Source organism: Schistocerca gregaria, chromosome 5 (genome assembly GCF_023897955.1).
Source record: "Schistocerca gregaria isolate iqSchGreg1 chromosome 5, iqSchGreg1.2, whole genome shotgun sequence".
Lineage (NCBI taxonomy): Eukaryota > Metazoa > Arthropoda > Insecta > Orthoptera > Acrididae > Schistocerca > Schistocerca gregaria.
Window position 1 is genome coordinate 305208833 of NC_064924.1, and position 23783 is coordinate 305232615.

General features: G+C 41.3%; 1 protein-coding gene across 2 annotated transcripts in view; it reads right to left on the reverse strand.

Moving 5' to 3' along the window:
• LOC126271867 (lysosomal acid glucosylceramidase-like) overlaps positions 1-23783 on the reverse strand; it is a 195053-nt gene that overhangs the window by 96864 nt on the left and 74406 nt on the right. The gene's annotated exons all lie outside the window — the stretch shown is intronic.

The window sequence follows — 23783 nt, forward strand, 5'->3', positions numbered from 1 at the left end:
AAGAGGAATGAACATCTCTAAAAAGGGCCATCACAGAAGTTGGAAAGGAAAACATAGGTACAAAGAAGGTAGCTGCAAAGAAACCATGGGTAACAGAAGAAATACTTCAGCTGATTGATGAAAGGAGGAAGTACAAACATGTTCCGGGAAAATCAGGAATACAGAAATACAAGTCGCTGAGGAATGAAATAAATAGGAAGTGCAGGGAAGCTAAGGCGAAATGGCTGCAGGAAAAATGTGAAGACATCGAAAAAGATATGATTGTTGGAAGGACAGACTCAGCATACAGGAAAGTCAAAACAATGTTTGGTGACATTAAAAGCAACGGTGGTAACATTAAGAGTGCAACGGGAATTCCACTGTTACATGCAGAGGAGAGAGCAGATAGGTGGAAAGAATACATTGAAAGCCTCTATGAGGGTGAAGATTTGTCTGATGTGATAGAAGAACAAACAGGAGTCGATTTAGAAGAGATGGGGATCCAGTATTAGAATCGGAATTTAAAAGAGCTTTGGAGGACTTACGGTCAAATAAGGCAGAAGAGATAGATAACATTCCATCAGAATTCCTAAAATCATTAGGGGAAGTGGCAACAAAACGACTATTCACGTTGGTGTGTAGAATATATGAGTCTGGTGACATACCATCTGACTTTCGGAAAAGCATCATCCACACAGTTCCGAAGACGGCAAGAGCTGACAAGTGTGAGAATTATCGCACAATTGGAAAAGAAAATTGAGAATGCGCTAGGTGACGATCAGTTTGGCTTTAGGAAAAGTAATGGCACAAGAGAGGCAATTCTGACGTTACGGCTAATAATGGAAGCAAGGCTAAAGAATAATCAAGTCACGTTCATAGGATTTGTCGACCTGGAAAAAGCGTTCGACAATATAAAATGGTGCAAGCTGTTCAAGATTCTGAAAAAAGTAGGGGTAAGCTATAGGGAGAGACGGGTCATATACAATGTGTACAACAACCAAGAGGGAATAATAAGAGTGGACGATCAAGAACAAAGTGCTCGTATTAAGAAGGGAGTAAGACAAGGCTGTAGCCTTTCGCAGCTGCTCTTCAATCTGCACATCGAGGAAGCAATGATGGAAATAAAAGAAAGGTTCAGGAGTGGAATTAAAATACAGGTGAAGGGACATCAATGATACGATTCGCTGATGACATTGCTATCCTGAGTGAAAGTGAAGAAGAATTAAGTGATCTGCTGAACGGAATGAACAGTCTAATGAGTAGACAATATGGTTTGAGAGTAAATCGGAGAAAGATGAAGGTAATGAGAAGTAGTAGAAATGAGAACAGCGAGAAGATTAACATCAGGATTGATGGTCACGAAGTCAATGAAGTTAAGGAATTCTGCTACCTAGGCAGTAAAATAACCAATGACGGATGGGGCAAGGAGGACATCAAAAGCAGACTCGATATGGCAAAAAAGGCATTTCTGGCCAAGAGAAGTCTACTAATATCAAATACCGGCCTCAATTTGAGGAAGAAATTTCTGAGGATGTACGTCTGGAGTACAGCATTGTATGGTAGTGAAACATGGACTGTGGGAATACCAGAACAGAAGAGAATCGAAGCATTTGAGATGTGGTGCTATACACGAATGTTGAAAATTAGGTGGACTGATAAGGTAAGGAATGAGGAGGTTCTACGCAGAATCAGAGAGGAAAACTCTGATAAGGAGAAGGGACAGGATGATAGGACATCTGCTAAGACATGAGGGAATGAGTTCTATGGTACTAGAGGGAGCTGCAGAGGGCAAAAACTGTAGAGGAAGACAGAGATTGGAATACATCAAGCAAATAATTGAGGACGTAGGTTGCAAGTGCTACTCTGAGATGAAGAGGTTAGCACAGGAAAGGAATTCATGGCGGGACGCATCAAACCAGTCAGTAGACTGATGACAAAAAAAAAAAAAAAAAAAACAAAAAAAAAAAACACCATCATTGATTAGTCACCAAGAGATACTACAGGACTTAGAGATAGGCAACTTTGGAGAAGTGAAACTGGCCAATGGGAAAGTTACTAAAATGAATGGTAAGGGAAGTGTTGTCATGAAAGCAGAAAAGTCATGTCGGGGTAAATCAATCCAATTAATTGAAGTGCTTCTGGCGGTAGAACTGCATGGGAACTTGTTGTCTGTTAAAAAAACGGACAAGAAAGGAATGTGCATTAGATTCAAAAACGGTGTTGTTAATGTGTCTATTGGTGGAGATGCAAGTGTTGAGTAGAAAATGCAAGTGTTGAGTAGAAGATCATCAGTCATTGATGTCAATTTAGTGCAGTGTGAATATTACAATGTGAAAATACAGAGATGCCCCACAATGACAAAACACATCAACCAGTGGAAAATGGAGCAACACCAAGATGGGCAGAAATTTTGTGGCACTAAAGACTTGGACACAGAGAAGCTTAATCCAAAGTATGTGGAGTCGCTAAGTAAAAAAAAAAAAAAAAAAAAAAAACATGAAGTGTATGTGTAAGCAAAAATGGAAAGACTGTCTTTCAAACCAAGCCAAATTACTACTGAAAATGTTCTAAAAGTGTTACATAATGATGTGGGCTATCTTAGACAGACCTCCTTACGTGAAGCACATTACTATGTTACTTAACTAGATGATCACTCGAGATATTTGATAGTGGAAGTGCTAAAGCATTAAAGTGATGTTTTTGACTCTTTTGTGGAATTTAAGGAATGTGTAGAGTGTGAGACAGGGAGAAAACTACAAAGTTTCCAATTGGACTGAGTACATCAACAGCAAATTTGAACAGTTGTTCAAGGAAGAGGGCATATTACACTGGAAAAGCACAGTTTACTGCCCCCTTCCACAGAGAAGCCGAGCACCTGAATAAAACATTTTTATCCATTGTGATATGTCTACTATTAGAAAATAATTTGCCCAACACCTTTTGGGAAGAAGCTCTGATGTTAGCCTGCTACATCCAAAATAGATGCCCAACGAGATCCCTTGGTGGAAAAATCCTGTATGGAGTCTGAAAACAAAGAACTTATTAAAGAAGTCTTGAAACTGCTCAAAGTGTTTGGCTGCAGAGCCTGGACAAGCACATTGACATCTGACAGGCTTGGGAAACAGGCAGAAGTATATGGTTATCTTGGAGTAGAATCGGGATCAAAAGGATATTGTCTGTAGATCTCTGGACAAAGAAAAATTCTTTTGAGAAGAGATGTCATATTTGACAAGATAGTATTCCCTCTGAAGGCTACAGTAAACAAAGAACTCTGCCTTCCATGGAAAGTAATCACGAAGCAGATGGCAACAGCTAATCTACACAGCAATGTATTGACAGCAAAAATGCCAGTATGGTGTGGTTGAGCTTTCCTGATCTATCAACAGAGGGCAACAACACACCACCAAGGGGAGCAGAACCAGTAGCAGACGATGCATTTGAGTCAACAGCAGTATGGACAGATGGGAGACAATCCAGGGTTGGAGAAGAAGGTGTTACTGTACCGAAGGCAGTGCAGTTACCAGCAATGGAGATAGTGATATGTGTGAGGAGTGCGATGCCATGTTGGAAAGTGGGATACAGAGAAAGTGAGTTTACTAAATATAAAGCAATGTTAGTAGCTCTGGGTTATAGCCAAATATTCTGAGTAGATTATTGGGAAAGCTACAGTCCAGTAATGAAATGAAGTACCTTGAGAATTCTGATAGCAATTGCAGTAGTCAGTCCTTGGAAAATAAAACACATTTATGTAGAAACAGCTTATCTCAATAGCTTCTTAAGTGGCACTGTTTTCATGGAACAACCAAAATTATTTAGTGTGGGGAATAAAGTGTGTTTATCGAAGAAGAATTTGTACAGGCTTCACAAAGCAGGTAAGGACTGGAATGATTTTTTTCTGGTTTGTGATTAAAAAGGTAGGTTTGAAACAATGTGAAAAGGACCCTTGTATATTCTTCTCTAATCATTTGATCATTAGGATTCATGCTGATGATGTGGTTGTAACGCATGAGGAAGAGAGGACTGAAAAATTCAAGAATGTTTTGAAATCTAACATTAGCATTACATAAACGGATGGCATTTTGTTTATTTTGAGACTTAAGCTTGAGCAGTCTCAATGGCAAATGAAATTAAACCATACTAGTTACATTCAGCAACCACTGAAAGAGCTTAAAATGCATGACTACTAGTACATAGCTACACCGGTAATGACAACCATTTGGTGACTAAAAATTGTACCAAAAGGCTGTGGGTTGTTTGTCATATATATCCACATGTACTTGACCTGATATTGCCTTTATTGCAGGAAGGCTGAGTCAGTTCAAATCTAAACCAAATGTTTCTCACTGGGTCAGAGTAAAATGTGTGTTGCACTTTCTGCAGCAAATCTTCAATTGGAGCTTATGTTTCAATGCCAGTTGTTCTGATCTTAGTGCATTCAGTGATATTGAATGGGCAAATGACCCAGCTGGGTCTAAGTCTGTAACAGCGTACACAATTTTGGTAGCTGGAGCAGCAATCAGCTGGAAGAGCAGAGGGAAATCCATTGTAGCAACCTCCACAGTAGAAGCTGAATTACGTTGCAATATTAGAGACATGTAAGGAGGTGGAATGGTTTGTAGATTTTTAAAATGACATCAAGTATTCTGAACTTGTTAGACTACCTTGCAGATCAGTCCTGACAACAGACGTGCCATTGAGATTACCAAGGAAACGGCGGTATCAGAAAGAAACAAACATTTCCGTGTGCGTTAACGCGAAGTCAGACAGGCTGTCTTGGTTGGTTTTCCAGTGAATGCTTCTCTTCTCTGTATGTGCTTCTTTGGTGCAGTTCGAGTAGGGTGCGATAAACGTGTGTGAAAAGGAAGTAGCGTGACGGTGGTGCCATTCTGTGTACTGTATGTGTATGTTTTGTGTAATAACATTTTATCAAGAATGCTGTGTGTGTTCTAATTCAGCCGCCCACCCCCGTCCATGTGTCAATACCTGCTGCACACGTGAAAATTACGGCACAGTCTCAAAGGTAACTAACGCGCATGACCGGTACAGTGTGTATTTAAAGCGGAACTGATTCCCATCTTCATAGAGGCACTTCTAGCGCTACTCTATGTGACTGGCGCGAAATTTGAATAGGTAACATGTATCCGATATGGAAATATGCATACCAACTTTCGTTCATGTCACACGCAATTACTTCGCGGTGTTGCGATTTTTTTCCGGCAGCGTAGCAACAAACAGTATGATGCACCCTATGTGCTCCGGATTACTTGTCAGGATGACAAATATGTTTTCGAAATCATTTACATTTCGAGTGGGCTCTTGAACTAACTTTAAAAATCATTTTCTGAGAATGCGTTCAGTACGATTTCGAACAACGTTTTATGCAAACCACAGACTTAAATCAAGTATTTTCGCCAAAATATGGAGGGTAGATTGGAATCACCACGAACTATAATCGTATGAGTAAGAGTTCGCAATCTATTTGAAATTAAACACAAATTTTCTTTGAACTATTCAGAAACTGTATCATCTGAGTCGAGGGATCTGTAAAAGAAACCAATTATTAATTTATTCCAGTTGTCAACTATAACACCTACCCATACTAAATCACGGGAAATATCTACTTCACTAGGATGTAAACTACTTCTGACATCAATAAGCACTCCACTCTGTGTAATCTATCCTTTCTGAACGCGGTTTGGTCCTTCCTAAAAATTTCAGCTGAAAGTAATTCCGGCTTTAGTCAGCTTTTCGTAGCTTACCGATACCTCTTGAGATTCAGTTATTTTTGTTAGCGCATGGAACGCCGGTTCTTCCCCGACACAATTTCGAAAAGTTTGTTCAAGAGTCCACTCTAAATGTAACTGGTTGCGAAAACGTACTTGACATCCTAACAGAGGGCATCGTGACAGATATAGGGATTAATGTCGTTGTAGCTAAACTGACTTCCAAACCCTTCAAAAATAAAACACAAAATGCATGAATTAAAAAAAAAAACAGATAAAATTGGCTTGTCACCTTCCTAAGTGATAGTCTACGCCTTCCAAGTTGTCTATGTAAGCGTAGACCAGTTATGGTCTAAATTAGAAGAAATAGTATCGACGGCAATTGAGGGATATATACCAAATAAATTAATAAGGGATAGTACTGTTTCCCAGCAGTAAGCAAAACAGGTCACAGCAGTGTTGCAGAAGCAACGAAAAATCATGCGAAATTTAAAAGAACGCAAAATTCTCAAGATTGACGCAATTTTACAGAAGTTCGAAATTTAGTACGAGCTTCAGTGCGAGATATTTAAATAGTTTCTATAATGAAACTCTCTCAAGAAATCACAGAAAACTAACAGCGATTCTGGTAGTATATAAAGTACTCAAGCGGCAAGATGCGATCAGAACCTTCATTGCGCGCTGACAATGATGTTGTTGATACCAGTGCCACTAAAACACAGTTACTAAATATGGTTTTCCGAAATTTCTTCATAAAAGACGACGAAGTAAATATTCCAGAATTCGAATCAAGGGACGCTATCAACTTGAGTAACGTAGAATCAGGTAACCTCGGCGTAGCGAAACATCATAAAACACTTACCGAACCAGTAATAAAGGCAACTCCTCCAGTGTCGACTGTATACCAGTCAGGTTCCTTTCAGAGTGTGCAGATACTACAGCTCCATTCTTGGTAATCATATGCAACTGTTCGCTTGTAGAAAGACCTGTACCCAAAGACTGGACAGTTGCACAAGTCACACCAATACCCAAGAAAGAAAATAGGAGTACCCCGCACAATTACAGACCCGTATCACTAACGTCGATTTGCAGCAGCATTTAGGAACATATACTGTGTTTGAACATTCTAAACAACCTCGAAGAAAACAATTTATTGACAAGTAGTCGACACGGGTTCAAAAAAAATAGTTCTCTTGAAACACAACTAGCTCTTTATTCTCATGAAGTAACTAGTGCTATCGACAGGGGATGACAAACTGATCCATATTATTAGATTTCCGGAAGGCTTTTGTCAGCCTTTCCTCACAAGTGACTTCTAATCAAATTGCGTGCCTATGAACCATCGTCTCCTTTACTGACAGGATCCATGATTGTCTCAGGAAGGTCACAGTTCGTAGAAATTGACTGGAAGTCATTGAGTAAAACACAAGTAATATCTGACGTTTCCTCTTAGATTATTTGCAGAACGTCTGTCGTCTGGTAAAGTCATCAAATGATCAAAACGAATTGCAAAATGATTTACATAAGATATCTATATGGTGCAAAAAGTGGCAATTGAAACTAAATAATGAAGAGTATGAAGTCATCCACATGAGTATCTAAAGGAATCCGTTAAATTTGGTTAAACGATAAATAACATAAATTAAAGGCTGTAACTTGAGCTACGTACTTAGGGATTACAATTACGGATAATTTAAATTGGAAAAATTACATGGATCATTTCGTGGGCGAAGCAAACCAAACACTGTGATTTATTGGCAGAACACTCAGAAAATGGAACAGGTCTATTAAAGAGACTGCTTAATACTACGCTTGTCGGCTCTCTTCTGGAACATTACTGTGCAATGTGGGATCTGCATCAGATAGGACTGACAGAGGACATCGAGAAAGTTCAAAGGAGAATAGCCCCTTTTGTATTATCGCAAAATAGCGGAGAGAGTGGTAGGGATTCAGGTGCAACCATTAAAACAAAGGCAGTTTTCGTTGCAGCAGGACCTTCTCATGAAATTTCAATCACCAGCTTTCCCTTCAGAGCGTGAAAATATTTTGTTGGCGACTACCTTCTTAGGGATAATCGAACATCGTAATAAAAAAAGAGGAATCAGAACTCCAGAGAAAGATTTAAGCGTTCTTTTTCCCCATACGCTGTTCGATATTGGAATGGCAGGCACTTAATTATGAATTGCAGAGTAATCATGTAGATGTAGAAACTTGTTTTCAAGGGCATTGTAATATTTTATGAGATTTGTCTAAAACATGAAATTTTAACATTATCATATGCATTAATTTCTGCTGAAACTACTTCTAGTTCTGCACTTCAAAGGCTTCGCTTTTCACTGTTGCTTTCAGTTTATGGCCAGACAGTTTTCGACGAAAGTCTTTGGACTTTATGAACAAGATAGAGTATATTTTCTATGTTTTGCTTTTGAAAAAGTGTATGCAGTGTTTATGAAAATATGTGTGCTGAAATAAGAAGATAAAAATAAACAGCTGTTGTAAATTGGAAACTTAATTGTTCAAACAAAGCCAGTGGTAACACCCAAGACCTCTTTTTATAGAATATTACACATCAGAAGAGACCCATGTACCGAAGCCATCATGAAAAGATAATTAGCAAATTCTTACTGTAATGTAATGAATCCTACCTTTAACCTAGGAAAGAACTGCAACCAAATGAAACACATTACGCAGCAATGTTATTGTTGTTGTTGTTGTGGTCTTCAGTCCTGAGACTGGTTTGATGCAGCTCACCATGCTACTCTATCCCGTGCAAGCCTCTTCATCTCCCAGTACCCACTGCAACCTACATCCTTCTGAATCTGCGTAGTGTAGTCATCTCTTGGTCTCCGCCGGCTGGAATGGCCCTCCACGCTGCCCTCCAATACTAAATTGGTGATCCCTTGATGCCAAAGAACGTGTCCTACCAACCGATCCCTTCTTCTGGTCAAGTTGAGCCACAAACTTCTCTTCTCCCCAATCCTATTTAACACTTCCTCATTAGTTATGTGATCTACCCACCTAATCTTCAGCATTCTTCTGTACCATCACATTTCAAAAGCTTCTATTCTCTTCTTGTCCAAACTATTTATCGTCCATGTTTCACTTCCATACATGGCTAAACTCCATACAAATACTTTCAGAAATGTCTTCCTGACACTTAAATCTATACTTGATGTTAACAAATTTCTCTTCTTGAGAAAAGCTTTCTTTGCCATTGCCAGTCTACATTTTATATCCTCTCTACTCGACCATCATCAGTTATTTTGCTCCCCAAATAGCAAAACCCCTTTACTACTTTAAGTGTGACATTTCCTAATCTAATACCCTCAACACCACCCGACTTAATTCGACTATATTCCATTATCCTCGTTTTGCTTTTGTTGATGTTCATCTTATATCCTCCTTTCAAGACACTATCCATTCCGTTCAACTGCTCTTCCAAGTCCTTTGCTGTCTCTGACAGAATTACAATGTCATCGGCGAACCTCAAAGTTTTTATTTCTTCTCCATGGATTTTAATACCTACTCCGAATTTTTCTTTTGTTTCCTTCACTGCTTGCTCATTATACAGAATGAATAACATCGGGGAGAGGCTACAACCCCGTCTCACCCCCTTCCCAACCACTGCTTCCCTTTCATGTCCCTCGACTCTTTATGACTGCCATCTGGTTTCTGTACAAATTATAAATAGCCTTTCGCTCCCTGTATTTTACCCCTGCCACCTTTAGAATTTGAAAAAGAGTATTCCAGTCAACATTGTCAAAAGCTTTCTCTAAGTCTACAAATGCTAGAAACATAGGTTTGCCCTTCCTTAATCTAGCTTCTAAGATAAGTCGTAAGGTCAGTATTGCCTCACGTGTTCCAACATTTCTACAGAATCCAAACTGATCTTCCCCGAGATCGGATTCTACTAGTTTTTCCATTCGTCTGTAAAGAATTCGCGTTAGTATTTTGCAGCTGTGACTTATTAAACTGATAGTTCGGTAATTTTCACATCTGTCAACACCTGCTTTCTTTGGGATTGGAATTATTATATTCTTCTTGAAGTCAGAGGGTATTTCGCCTGTCTCATACATCTTGCTCACCAGATGGTAGAGTTTTGTCATGACTGGCTCTCCCAAGGCCGTCAGTAGTTCCAATGGAATGTTGTCTACTCCCGGGGCCTTGTTTCGACTCAGGTCTTTCAGTGCTCTGTCAAACTCTTCACGCAGTATCGTATCTCCCATTTCATCTTCATCTACATCCTCTTCCATTTCCATAATATTGTCCTCAAGTACATCGCCCTTGTATAGACCCTCTATATACTCCTTCCACCTTTCTGCTTTCCCTTCTTTGCTTAGAACTGGGTTTCCATCTGAGCTCTTGATGTTCATACAAGTGGTTCTCTTATCTCCAAAGGTCTCTTTAATTTTTCTGTTGGCAGTATCTATCTTATTCCTAGTGAGATAAGCCTCTACATCCTTACATTTGTCCTCTAGCCATCCCTGCTTAGCCATTTTGCACTTCCTATCGATCTTATTTTTGAGACGTTTGTATTCCTTTTTGCCTGCTTCATTTACTGCATTTTTATATTTTCTCCTTTCATCAATTAAAATCAATATTTCTTCTGTTACCCAAGGATTTCTACTAGCCCTCATCTTTTTACCTACTTGATCCTCTGCTGCCTTCACTACTTCATCCCTCAAATCTACCCATTCTTCTTCTACTGTATTTATTTCCCCCATTCCTGTCAATTGTTCCCTTATGCTGTCCCTGAAACTCTGTACAACCTCTGGTTCTTTCAGTTTATCCAGGTCCCATCTCCTTAAATTTCCACCTTTTTGCAGTTTCTTCAGTTTTAATCTACAGGTCATAACCAATAGATTGTGGTCAGAGTCCACATCTGCCCCTGGAAATGTCCTACAATTTAAAACCTTATTCCTAAATCTCTGTCTTACCATTATATAATATATCTGATACCTTTTAGTATCTCCAGGATTCTTCCATGTATACAACCTTCTTTTATGATTCTTGAACCAAGTGTTAGCTATGATTAAGTTATGTTCTGTGCAAAATTCTACCAGGCGGCTTCCTCTTTCATTTCTTTTCCCCAATCCATATTCACCTACTACTTTTCCTTCTCTCCCTTTTCCTACTACCGAATTCCAGTCACCCATGACTATTAAATTTTCATCTCCCTTCACTATCTGAATAATTTCTTTTATTTGATCATACATTTCTTCAATTTCTTCGTCATCTGCAGAGCTAGTTGGCATATAAACTTGTACTACTGTAGTAGGTGTGGGCTTCGTATCTATCTTGGCCACAATAATGCGTTCACTATGCTGTTTGTAGTAGCTTACCCGCATTCCTATTTTCCTATTCATTATTTAACCTACTCCTGCATTACCCCTATTTGATTTTGTGTTTATAACCCTGTAGTCACCTGACCAGAGGTCTTGTTCCTCCTGCCACCGAACTTCACTAATTCCCACTATATCTAACTTTAACCTGTTCATTTCCCTTTTTAAATTTTCTAACCTACCTGCCCGATTAAGGGATCTGACATTCCACGCTCCGATCCGTAGAACACCAGTTTTCTTTATCCTGATAACGACATCCTCTTGAGTAGTTCCCGCCCGGAGATCTGAATGGGGGACTATTTTACATCCGGAATATTTTACCCAAGAGGACGCCATCACCATTTAATCATACAGTAAAGCTGCATGCCCTCGGGAAAAATTACGGCCGTAGCTTCCCCTTGCTTTCAGCCGTTCGCAGTATCAACTCAGCAAAGCCATTTTGGTTATTGTTACAAGACTAGATCAGTCAATCATCCAAACTGTTGCCCCTGCAACTACTGAAAAGCCTGCTGCCCCTCTTCAGGAACCACACGTTTGTCTGGCCTCTCAACAGATACCCCTCCGTTGTGGTTGTACCTACGGTACGGCTATCTGTATCCCTGAGGCACGCAAGCCTCCCCACCAACGGCAAGGTCCATGGTTCATGGGAACGTGTTCATTACTATAGATACTAAATGAGCTGCAAATTTGAATAAACAGTAACTACCGTTACGATTCATATTCAGACGGTTTCCATGCTTTCTTTACAACACGTGGTGCGTTTTTTGCAGATTAATTGTACTAAAAGATAAATAATACATAATTATAAGCACATCACACGGCTGCGTTACAGATTTTCATTGGATGTGACTTACGTGAAATGTCGGTTTGGAGTGTTTGTTTTCATAACATTCGTCTAACAGATGTGAATACATTCCCACTGCATTCTTATCGTTGCACACGTAAATTTTGCTCACTGAACACTTTGGATTGCTTTTGTTAGACCTTTGGCCTGGATACAAAGATACCTCTGTCTTTCAGAAGATTGACAACAAGACTGTTGATATAATTCAGATTACACTCAGAAACAATCAAAGAATGTGACTCTCAATAAAGAAGTTTTCGACTGTGGAAAGTATTTTCACAGAAATTATGAGAGGATATAATTTCCGGTAGTTCCGTATAATTTGAGGTGTATCAGGAGAATAGTATTCTTAAATTTCGGTCATTTGTGCATTATCAGTTAACGTCGGTACATTTTACGAACTGCTTTAAGTATGCTCGGTATGTAGCACAATAAGCGAGCAACGGCCAGGAAATTTTTTTACTCCAACGCAGTTCGCTCTAATACTAGTTTTTCCTTTAATGTGCCTTAAAGAATTAATTTTTCTTTCGTCAGGTGCCTGGTGTAAGGACTTGTTGTTTTCGTCATTCAAATGACACTTCATTTAATTGTGACGACTATAAGGAATAAACAAGGAGCTGTTTCATTACTACTAAAATAAAAATTATTCAAAATCATCATAAGAACTGTGCGTAGGAGTTGTTATAAAGTGGTGAACGTGTAACAAATATTTGATTTCAATAAATTAAAGCCACGATTTATTTTCCTCTGCTAGTTAACTTTTTAAGAATTACAGATGGCGTAATTTATCTATCAATACTAACTGCCTCTTATTCAAAACATTAATGACACGTGACATTTTTGTGTGGTATAGGTGTTTCAAATCGCGCACTAGGCAGAAGCGGCTGTACAAACTGTTGCCATGAGTACGATACTGCGGTGCTTGTGTTTTTCTGATTACGATGCAGTTTCTTTGGACATGCATGCAAGAACAGGCACTGCGGCGTTGTAAAATACACTGAAGCGCCAAAGAAACTGACATAGATGTGCATATTCTATATGTAAACAGGCAGAATACGGCGCTGCGGTCGGCAACGTCTATGTAAGACAACAAGTGTCTGGTGCAGTTGTTAGATCGCCTGCTGCTGCTACAATGGGAAGTTATCAGGATGTAAGTGAGTTTGAACGTCGTGTTATAGTCGGCGCACGAGCGATGGGGCACAGCATTTCCGAGATAGCGATGAAGTAGGGATTTTCCCGTACGACCATTCGACGAATTTTCAGTGAATATCAGAAATCCGGTAAAACATCAATCTTCGACATCGCTGCGCCCTGAAAAAGATCCTGCAAGAACGGTACCAACGACGACTGAAGAGAATCCTTCAACGTGACAAGTGAACCCTTCTGCAGATTGCTGCAGATTTCAATGGTGGGCCATCGAAATGTGTCAGCGTGCGAATCATTCAACGAAACATCACCGATATGAACTTTCGGAGACGAAGGCCCACTCGTGTACCCTTGATGACTGCACGACATAAAGCTTTACGCCTCTCCTGGGCCGTCAACACCGACAGTGGATTACTGATGACTGAAAACATCTCGTCGGACGAGTCTCATTTCAAATTGTATCGGGCGGATGGACGTGTAAGGGTATGGAGACAACCTAATGAATCCATGGACCCTGCATGTCAGCTGGGAGCTGTTCAAGCTGGTGAAGGCTCTATAATGGTGTGGGCTGCGTGCAGTTGGAGTGATATGCGACCCCTGATAAGTAAGATACGGTTTTGGCAGGTGAGACGTACGTAAGCATCCGGTCTGATCACCTGCATCCAATTCATGATCATTGTGCATTCCGACGGACTTGAGCAATCCCAGCAGGACATTGCGACACCCCACACTTTTAGAATTGTTACAAAGTGGCTCCATAAACACTCTTCTGAGTTTAAACACTTCCACTTTCCACTAAACTCCCCAGACATGTACATTATTGAGCATATCTGGGATGCCTTGCAACGTGCTGTTCAGAAGAGATCTCCGCACCCTCGTACTCTTAACTGATTTATGGACAGCTCTGAACGATTCATGGTGTCAATTCCCTCGAGCACCACTTCAAACATTAGTCGAGTACATGTCACATCGAGTTGCGGCACTTCTGCGTGCTCTCTGGGGTCCTACACGATATTAGGCAGGTGTATCAGTTTCTTTGGTTCTTCAGTGGACATTAAATGCATTAGGAATTGCGAAAAAGGACAACTGTCAGCTGTGGAATGGAATGACGACAATGAAAAAGACTTATGGTTGACGACATATGGAAGTACGGGTGTAGCGATGAGTCGTGCACGGATGGCCAAATGGTGTGGCGGTCAGTGTTTAGGCCGGGTTCGAGTCCCGGTCCGGCACAGATTTTCACTGTCGTCATTCCATTCTACAGCTGATGGTTGTCCTTATTCGCAAGTGCGAATACATTTAATGGCTGTCATAGGTAGTTCTTCGTCCAACAAAAACGACTAACTTCAACAATTTCTAAAAAATACTTGCAGTGTGTTTTAGCAACTAAAATTATGACAATGCATATCTTCAGTTGTAGTCTTCCTGCTTAAAAATTTCAGGACGGGTTTTGACATGTCAGATTGGACAATTCCCTCAATAGTGGAACACCATTACATAAACTGGTCTTAGTCAGATCTCATTCTGAAAAATTTTGGTTTTTATAAACATATCTATGTTAAAAACAACGATATTAATTAGTTTCACTAATAAATGTTAAGTAGCTAGTATATAGTCCTACATTTCCGCTAAGAATTTAAAAAAAACTGGTAATTATGCAGTTCCAAAAACTGTCCAACTATTGTTAGCTGCAAAAAATGACAAATATAAGTGTGGTAGCATTGCTCTATTCTTTGTATAACAGACCTTTGTATCACACAAAAAACATTACTTGGGGATTGCTTTCTAAACATAAAAACAAAGACGTAACATAACAATCGAATAACCGATTATTAATTAGGATATAATTAATCACGATTCATATTCATAACAGCCCATCCGTACTCGACCTGCTTGGGCACCGAGGAGAACTGAGCCTGGATGTTGCATAAGAGTTCGTCACTTGATGCTGGACCTTTCCCCTATTTATCTTGAGCCTCACAGAGAAAAACAGACACTTGTGTGTTCGTCTTCAATACATTCCTATACCATTCATCCGATTACAATGAAACTTCAGTGATTTGTTGTGTACCCACCTACAATGGTTTCTGTGCGATAGGAACCACACACCACACATATGGATGGGGGTGACATAGCAGCTTAATTCAGGAACGTCTGGAACTATTTCAATCAAATTTTGTACATACGTGATTCATTATCTGTATAAAAATATTGGCGGGTAATACAGTGCCGAAAAAAATGCAAAACCCTCAAGGTCTGTGTTCCGAGGCGCCAGGATAAAACACACTGATAAGCCAAGACATTATGACCACTGCCAACCGCTACGATGGATGCCTCTTGTTGCCGCTGGGGGCACGTGACGCGGTAAGAAAGATATGTAAGCGGAACAGACACGGACGGGGAATCACCCTAGCGAAGTTAGGGGCTGCAGAGGGGGAAATCCGTTGAGATAAACTACTTTGGCAAAGGACAGGTTATTATTACTCAGAGCCTTTAACTAAGCTGGTCGAATGTTCACGTGCTACTGTCGTGAGTATCTACAGAGAGAGGTAGAAGTACTGTGAAGGTACTACTACTTGGCGCTAAATGATTGGACGTCCACGACTATTCATAGAACGTGGGGATCAGAGACGCCTGCCTTATGAAGTAGAATAGAAGGTGATCTGTGGCATCTCTGCCGAAAGAGCACAATTTTGATGCACGCACAAGTGTTTCATAGCAAACCGTTAATTATACATTGTTGGACAAGGAGCTCCTCAGGAGACCTCACCTACGTGTTCACATGTTGACCAAGGACATCGTCAATTATTAGCGCTATGGGCACGGGACCGTCGGGATCCGACCGTCCGATCAATGGAAACGTGTCTGCTCTTCGGGTGAATCACATTTTTGTTACACTAGGTCGATGTTCGCCTCCACATACGCCGTCATCGAAGTGAACGGCGGCTCGAAACGTACAGGGCGCCACGGACAGCTGGTGGGAGCAGCATTACGCCACGGGAGACATCCTCCTGTGCTTGCATGGGGCCTTTGGTAGTAATCGCAGACATGCTAATATTTGCGAAACACTTGCGTCCGTTCACGTTTGGTGTCTTCCCCGACGGCGATGTCACCTTTTAACAGTATAACTATCCGTGACTTGGAGCCAGAACCTTGCTACAGTGATTTGAGGAGCATTGCAATGAACTCACGTTCATGTCTCGACCACCAAATTCGTCTGACGTAGATCCTATTGAACCCATCTGGGTTGCTATCGGGCGGCATTAGCGCGCAGGCAAATCTGCGGCCCATTATTAACGCATATCAACTGTTCAGAAACCTGTGAGATTTTAGTCGGTCAGCTGGGATAGAGGAAGAAACATAACTGCGATTTGCTGCTTCAGTGCGTCAGGTTCTTATGTCTCTCATGTGGTAATTTATCACAGTGAGTGGAGAGAGGAGGCCCAATTGGTGGGCCTTATAGGTACTCCCACAATGGGTGGTTGGGTGGTTGAATGAGGCGTTATTTCAAGAGTGGTTGGAACATTTCAAGAAAATCTGTAAACCCACCCTGGACGATCCTGTTCTATTGTTGGACTACCATGGTAGTCATGTTTTGTTGAATACTTTTCAGTTTTGTCGCGTGAATCACATACGTGTAGTGTCCATATCTCTCTATACCTCTCATAAAATGCAAGTTCTGGATGCATCTTTCAGTGATGAACCGCTGAAGTTTTGCAAACAAAACTTATCCGAATCTGCCGAAAAATTAATATTTGGGTCAACATTCGTAAAACTCTAATTCCTCTCTCTCAAACCCCATCCTACGGGGAGAGAGGGAGAGTTTTAGTTATAGCGAATCGAAAGTTACGAAGTAAATAAGTATTTTTTTATTTATCCATAACCGTTTTCCACGCAAAAATGAGAACATGTATTTTCTTGAATTACAGTGCCAACTACCAAGAATCAAAACAGATGTTTAAGACAAAATATACGTAGTTTTTTATGTATAATCTGATTCTCCAATAAAAAATGGGAGTTCCCATTTGAAATTTTAAAGTTGTCTGCTGCCCCACCCCCAGGGGCTGGGGTGGTGGGCTAATTTTAGCACCAGCAGATGTCCCCATCGAAAATGATCAACTTAGGATTCTACACTTGTTTTCGTGTGAAGCTTATTTTTCGAATTATTCTGGTTTGTCTACTTAAAATTTACACGCTGTATAATAAAATCATTCCATATGATATCGCCCACATATTTAAAAAGTCCTACGTGAGTGTTGCTACCATTGAAAAGTGTGTTTCTGGATTTAGGAGCACGGGCATACACCCACTGACTCAAGGAAATTTTAAGGAGAACAAATTTACTGCAGTACAGCATCGGAACACACAGCCTGTCCTAACTGATGACGCAGAGGAAACTGCACAAGAATCTGTGCAACCTGACAGCCGGCTTTGTTTGAGGAGTATTGAAAGAGACGAAGCTTACTTTCGTTGAAACTGAGTCAAATCTTCCAGAATCATCTTGAGAGAATTTTACAAAGGCATTGAACAAAATTTCACCTGTTCTCAAGATTGCAAAACAGCAAATGGAAAGGAACTCCAGTGGGGAAGGACAATCGAAGGTACTTATAGAAACTCCAATGAAAACAATCCTCGAAGATATCGAGACAAAGAAACAAGAGAAACCTGTAGTAGAAAAAGGCACAAAGGGGAAAAAATGAGAAGGAAAGAAAAGAAGAAAATTAAAACAAAAACAAAACAGCCTGAAGAAGAAAAAGCCATGCAGGTGGCTAATAAAATCTTCATCAACTGATGATAATGATCTTAATGAAGATTTATATGATGATAATAAGGATGGATGATAATTAGAATGATGATACCTTCAATATTTTTACGACAACATTTAAATCCGCCTTGTTTGTGGCGAATTTGGACAAAATATACTGTGGTACAGATGCACACACTGTGGCAATAGGCGCATGCAGGGTGTAGTAGTTTTGATAGTACAGAAAACTTTTCGTTATTTCTGCCGAATTTCCTAGTCAAGCCTCAGCTATAAAATGATTTTTATTCGAGTTTTACATTGACAACTATTATTCAGCCCTCTTATTGTCTCATAACAGAGAATGACAAACATAAATTACAACAGTTATAATACTTGTTTACCAATACTATTTCTTTTGTACATTTTTCCTTGACTTTCACATGCATGGCATCATTAGCCCAAGGACATGGCCTTATTACCCCAGTAGCCAGGTTTATGACGCCACTGTGTATACTTTTTCAAAATATTTTTAACCATAAAATTTAAAAAGACATGTGTCTGAGAAAAATCAATATGAACTTTTAATGAGGTAAAAAATCAATCTCCCTTAAGTTGGCATCATTACAACGGTCCCCTCCACAGATGCACATCAAGATCAGTGCAATGTGAGAGCAACAGTGGCCGACCGAACACAATCCAGGAAAGAAATCTGGGCATATGTTGCATATGATGTGATCGCAAGAGCCATTGGGAACCGTCTGCTCGCAGCAGGATTAAAATCAGTTGCGCCTCTCGCCAGGCTACCCGTGACACAACTACACCGCCGAGCTTGGCTACTCCCGTGTCTCGGAAGAGTTGACTGGAGAGTGAAACAGCACTCTGTTGTGTTCAATGATGAGAGTAGGTTCTAACTGACTTGCATCTAGATGTATATATCTATGGTGTAAATCTAGTGGGCGACCTACTCTGGAGTGCATTCACCCACGATACAGTGGTTCTACTCCAGACCTCATGGTGCATCAGATACGACTCGGGGTCACAACGGGTGTTTCTGAGGCATAAAGCAACCGGTGTCCATTACATCGCACGGATTGTTATCCCTGTGATACTTCCATTTCTTTGACAGGAAGGTGATGTGCTTTTTCATCGGGACAGTGCACGTGCACATATGCTTGCTGCAATGTAAGATGCTCTTTCTAGTGTACAACTGTCCTGGCCAGCAAGATCACGAGATCTGTCGCCAATTGAAACTGTATGGGACGTGATGAAGTGGGATCTTACTTGTTCTCCAGAGCCTGTAAGAATCACTGAAGAGGTACAACAAAAGGATCTATTATAGGATACCAATCGGCACCTTTATGGTCGTCTGCAATGTAAGATGCTCTTTCTAGTGTACAACTGTCCTGGCCAGCAAGATCACGAGATCTGTCGCCAATTGGAACTGTATGGGACGTGATGAAGTGGGATGTTCTCCAGAGCCTGTAAGAATCACTGAAGAGGTACAACAAAAGGATCTATTATAGGATACCAATCGGCACCTTTATGGTCGTCTGCATGCGAGAATACCTCATGAGTGGGTACCCTGAATATTGATGCGACTGTCTGGACACCCTTTACTGTGACTACCATATCATTTTGTCTGAATTTGTTTCCATATACCTCCACAATGATGAACTACCTAACACATCACATTTCAATAAAATGAGTTTGCTGCATTATGTTTTTTTTCCGACGGTGTATATTCCTACAGGGTGTTTCAAAAATGACAGGTATATTTGAAACGGCAATACAAACTAAACGAGCAGCGATAGAAATACACCATTTGTTGCAATATGCTTGGGACAACAGTACATTTTCAGGCGGAAAAACTTTCGAAATTACAGTTGTTACAATTTTCAACTACAGATGGCGCTGCAAGTGATGTGAAAGATATAGAAGACAGCGCAATCTGTGGGTGTGACATTCTGTACGTCGTCTTTCTGCTGTACGCGTGTGCTGTTCACAACGTACAAGTGTGCTGTGGACAACATGGTTTATTCCTTAGAACAGAGGATTTTTCTGGTGTTGGAATTCCACCGCCTAGAACACAGTGTTGTTGCAACGAGACGAAGTTTTCAACGGATGTTTAATGTAACCAAAGGACCGAAAAGCGATACAATAAAGGACCTGTTTGAAAAATTTCAACGGACTGGGAACGTGACGGATGAACGTGCTGGAAAGGTAGGGCGACCGCGTACGGCAAACACAGAGGGCAACGCGCAGCTAGTGCAGCAGGTGATCCAACAGCGGCCTTGGGTTTCCGTTCGCCGTGTTGCAGCTGCGGTCCAAATGACGCCAACGTCCACGTATCGTCTCATGCGCCAGAGTTTACACCTCTATCCATACAAAATTCAAACGTGGCAACCCCTCAGCGCCGCTACCATTGCTGTACGAGAGACATTCGATAACAATATAGTGCACAGGATTGATGACGGCGATATGCATGTGGGCAGCATTTGGTTTACTGACGAAGCTTATTTTTACCTGGACGGCTTCGTCAATAAACAGAACTGGCGCATATGGGGAACCGAAAAGCCCCATGTTGCAGTCCCATCGTCCCTGCATCCTCAAAAAGTACTGGTCTGGGCCGCCATTTCTTCCAAAGGAATCATTGGCCCATTTTTCAGATCCGAAACGGTTACTGCATCACGCTATCTGGACATTCTTCGTGAATTTGTGGCGATACAAACTGCCTTAGACGACAGTGCGAACACCTCGTGGTTTATGCAAGATGGTGCCCGGCCACATCGCACGGCCGACGTCTTTAATTTCCTGAATGAATATTTCGATGATCGTGTGATTGCTTTGGGCTATCCGAAACATACAGGAAGCGGCGTGGATTGACCTCCCTATTCGCCAGACATGAACCCCTGTGACTTCTTTCTGTGGGGGCACTTGAAAGACCAGGTGTACCGCCAGAATCCAGAAACAATTGAACAGCTGAAGCAGTACATCTCATCTGCGTGTGAAGCCATTCCGCCAGACACGTTGTCAAAGGTTTCGGGTAATTTCATTCAGAGACTACGCCATATTGTTGCTACGCATGGTGGATATGTGGAAAATATCGTACTATAGAGTTTCCCAGACCACAGCGCCATCTGTTGTTGACAATTGTTACTACTGTAATTTCGAAAGTTTGTCTGCCAGAAAATGTACTGTTGTCCCAAGCATATTGCAACAAACGGTGTATTTCTATCGCTGCTCGTTTAGTTTGTATTGCCGTTTCAAATATACCGGTCATTTTTGAAACACCCTGTAACTCTCCTAGTGGTAGCAGTGATGGGAGAAGACGTGACAAATAAAAATATGAGATAACGACATACACTAGTATCAAATTCGTAATTTTCGTGGTCACTACACTTACTGGTGACAGTCACGATGACGGTTCACTCCTAGACTTAGAGTGCAAAGACAGTGACATATCAACATATCTTTGTAAAACCTGAAGGCATTTCTGCTAATATGGACACACTTTCTATCTAGAAAAATTTACTGTGGCAATAAACACCCCAGCACCCCTAAGGCTGAGGGACTGCAGTGAATAGGGATTGCATAAAAACATGACACGGGAATGCTTGGAAGAGTTTTACCCAAGTCTGATATGTACATGTCTCATTGATTGTACGAGGGTAATCCCAAAAGTAAGGTCTCCTATTTTTATAAGTACATAGACCTGTTTATTTCTACTATGGTTTACACCAGTTTACAGCTTGAACATTCAGCTATTTTTCGACACAATCACCATTTCTGTCGATGCATTTTTGTAGACCCTGTGGCGGTTTTTGTATGCTCACGTCATACCAGCTTGCCGCCATGCTTTTCAGAAAGTTATGAACCTCTTCTTTCACATTGTCGTCGGAGCTGAATTGCTTTCCGACGAAATGTTCTTTTAATCTAAGGAACAGGTGATAGTCACCGGGCGCCAAGTCAGGACAATAGGGTGGGTGGGTAATTATGTTCCACTGAAACTGTTGCAGGAGAGCAACTGTTTGCCGAGCGATGTGTGGGCGAGCTTAGTCATGGAGAATGTATACGCCCTTGCTCAACATTCCTCTTCTCCGGTTCTGAATTGCCCATTTGAGTTTTTTCAGAGTCTCACAGTACCTGTCAGCGTTCATTGTGGTCCCAGTGGGCATGAAGTCGACCAACAATACCCCTTTCCGATCCCAAACAACGGTTGTCATGACTTTACCGGCAGACTGTGTTTGTTTGAATTTCCGCAGCTTTGGCAAAGGACACCGCAACTGCCGTGCTTGTTGCTTGGTCTCAGGTGTAAAGTGGTATGTCCAGGTTCCGTCACCCATGACATTTGAGTCCAGAAAGTTGTCCTGATCGGCTGCAAGGCGGTGAAGAAACGCGCGGGAAGCATCAACTTGTTCCTGCATGTGGTACTCAGTCAGCTTGCGTGGCACTCGTCTTGCGCACACTTCCGGTAGTTCAATGTTTCCATTAAAATTCTGTGAGCGGTGCTAAGGGAAACCTCAGGAACCAACGTGCAGAGATCATCCAGGGTGATCCGCCGATCTTCACGCATGCTTTGCTCAACCTTCAACACCGTCTCCTCAGAATCTGATGGTCTCCCGCTCCTTTGTTCGTCTTGAATTTCGGTCCGACCAGCTGCAACTTCTCTACACCACTTACGAACATTTTGGACATCCATGCACGACTCACCATAGACTTCCGTCAATTGGCGATGGATTTCAATCGGCGCAGTGCCCTTTGTGTTCAAAAACCAAATAACTGCGCGCAATTCGCACTTGGCGCTAAGATCCAAAGGTAGCTCCGTTCTCAACGGCTGCCAAGCCAAAACTGAGCGCCTCAGCGCGGCGTGCGCATGTTTACACACAGCGCGTGACGAACTGCCACACACAGTTCTGTACTCATAAAAAAAATAGGAGACCTTACTTTTGGGATTACCCTCGTATAAAAGTACTGTGGGAGTAACATATCCCTACTGCCGCTATGGTTGGGGCGTATATGAGAAGGCATGACAAGCAGAAACGTCTCAATTGCTTTTCAGTAATTATCTGACTTGGAATAGTTTAAAAGTATGAAGTCTGTCGCTTATTTTTCTCCCCAGTGAGACAGCCGAAAAATTTTGTGTTTTTGCACACCAAATAAAAGTTTTGTCCAAGTCAACTTCCATCCTTCTACAGTCACTCAACGACGACAGTTCCTCGTACTCTACAGCGGCATTATCAGACAGTCGCAGATTACTGCTTACCTTATCCGTCAGATCGTTTACGTGTATGGAGAACAAGAGCGATCCTATCACATTCGCTGAGGCACTTCTATTTTTGGCGCAGCAAATTTTGCCACGTTCTCACTACGTGTAGAACGAAATGCACCTCTTCCTCTACCACGTGGAAGAGGTATTGCCGCACATGAAGATAAGCCTTCGTTTTACAATTACAGCACTTAGCAGACATTTCGTAAAGATATTCTGCACTTGGAGTGCTGTAGCGTTAAGCGCATATCTGGAAGTGTTGTAGCGTTAAGCACATATCTGGAAACCGAAAAGGCACGGTTTCGAATCGCTGTCGGACTACGGAATAACTCCGTCTGGCTTTAACGTAGCCGTCGCCTCCCAGTCTGGAACTGCACTTGGTTCGGATTCCACATTAAACTGTGCGTTTCCTTTCCTTGGTTGAATTACTGTGGTAGGGTTTGGGCATATAAGTCCCTGAAGAAGAGATACTTGCACCAGGCTATTGAATCCACGGAATTATTATTATATATGGTCTTGGAATTGGTAACGGTCTATCCAGAACGGTATGCACAGGGTTCTGAGGAGCTCCACGAACATGCTAACGCTCACACTAATACGGCGAACTTTGCTTTATTGCTTATAGAGTGGTCCCAGCTTGGTATTAATTACCGCCTGAGAGGTAAAATGTAGGTAGTTCTCCAAACTGACCATAAATTGCTCCGTTATTATTTCGCAACAATAAACGAACTTCTTGACT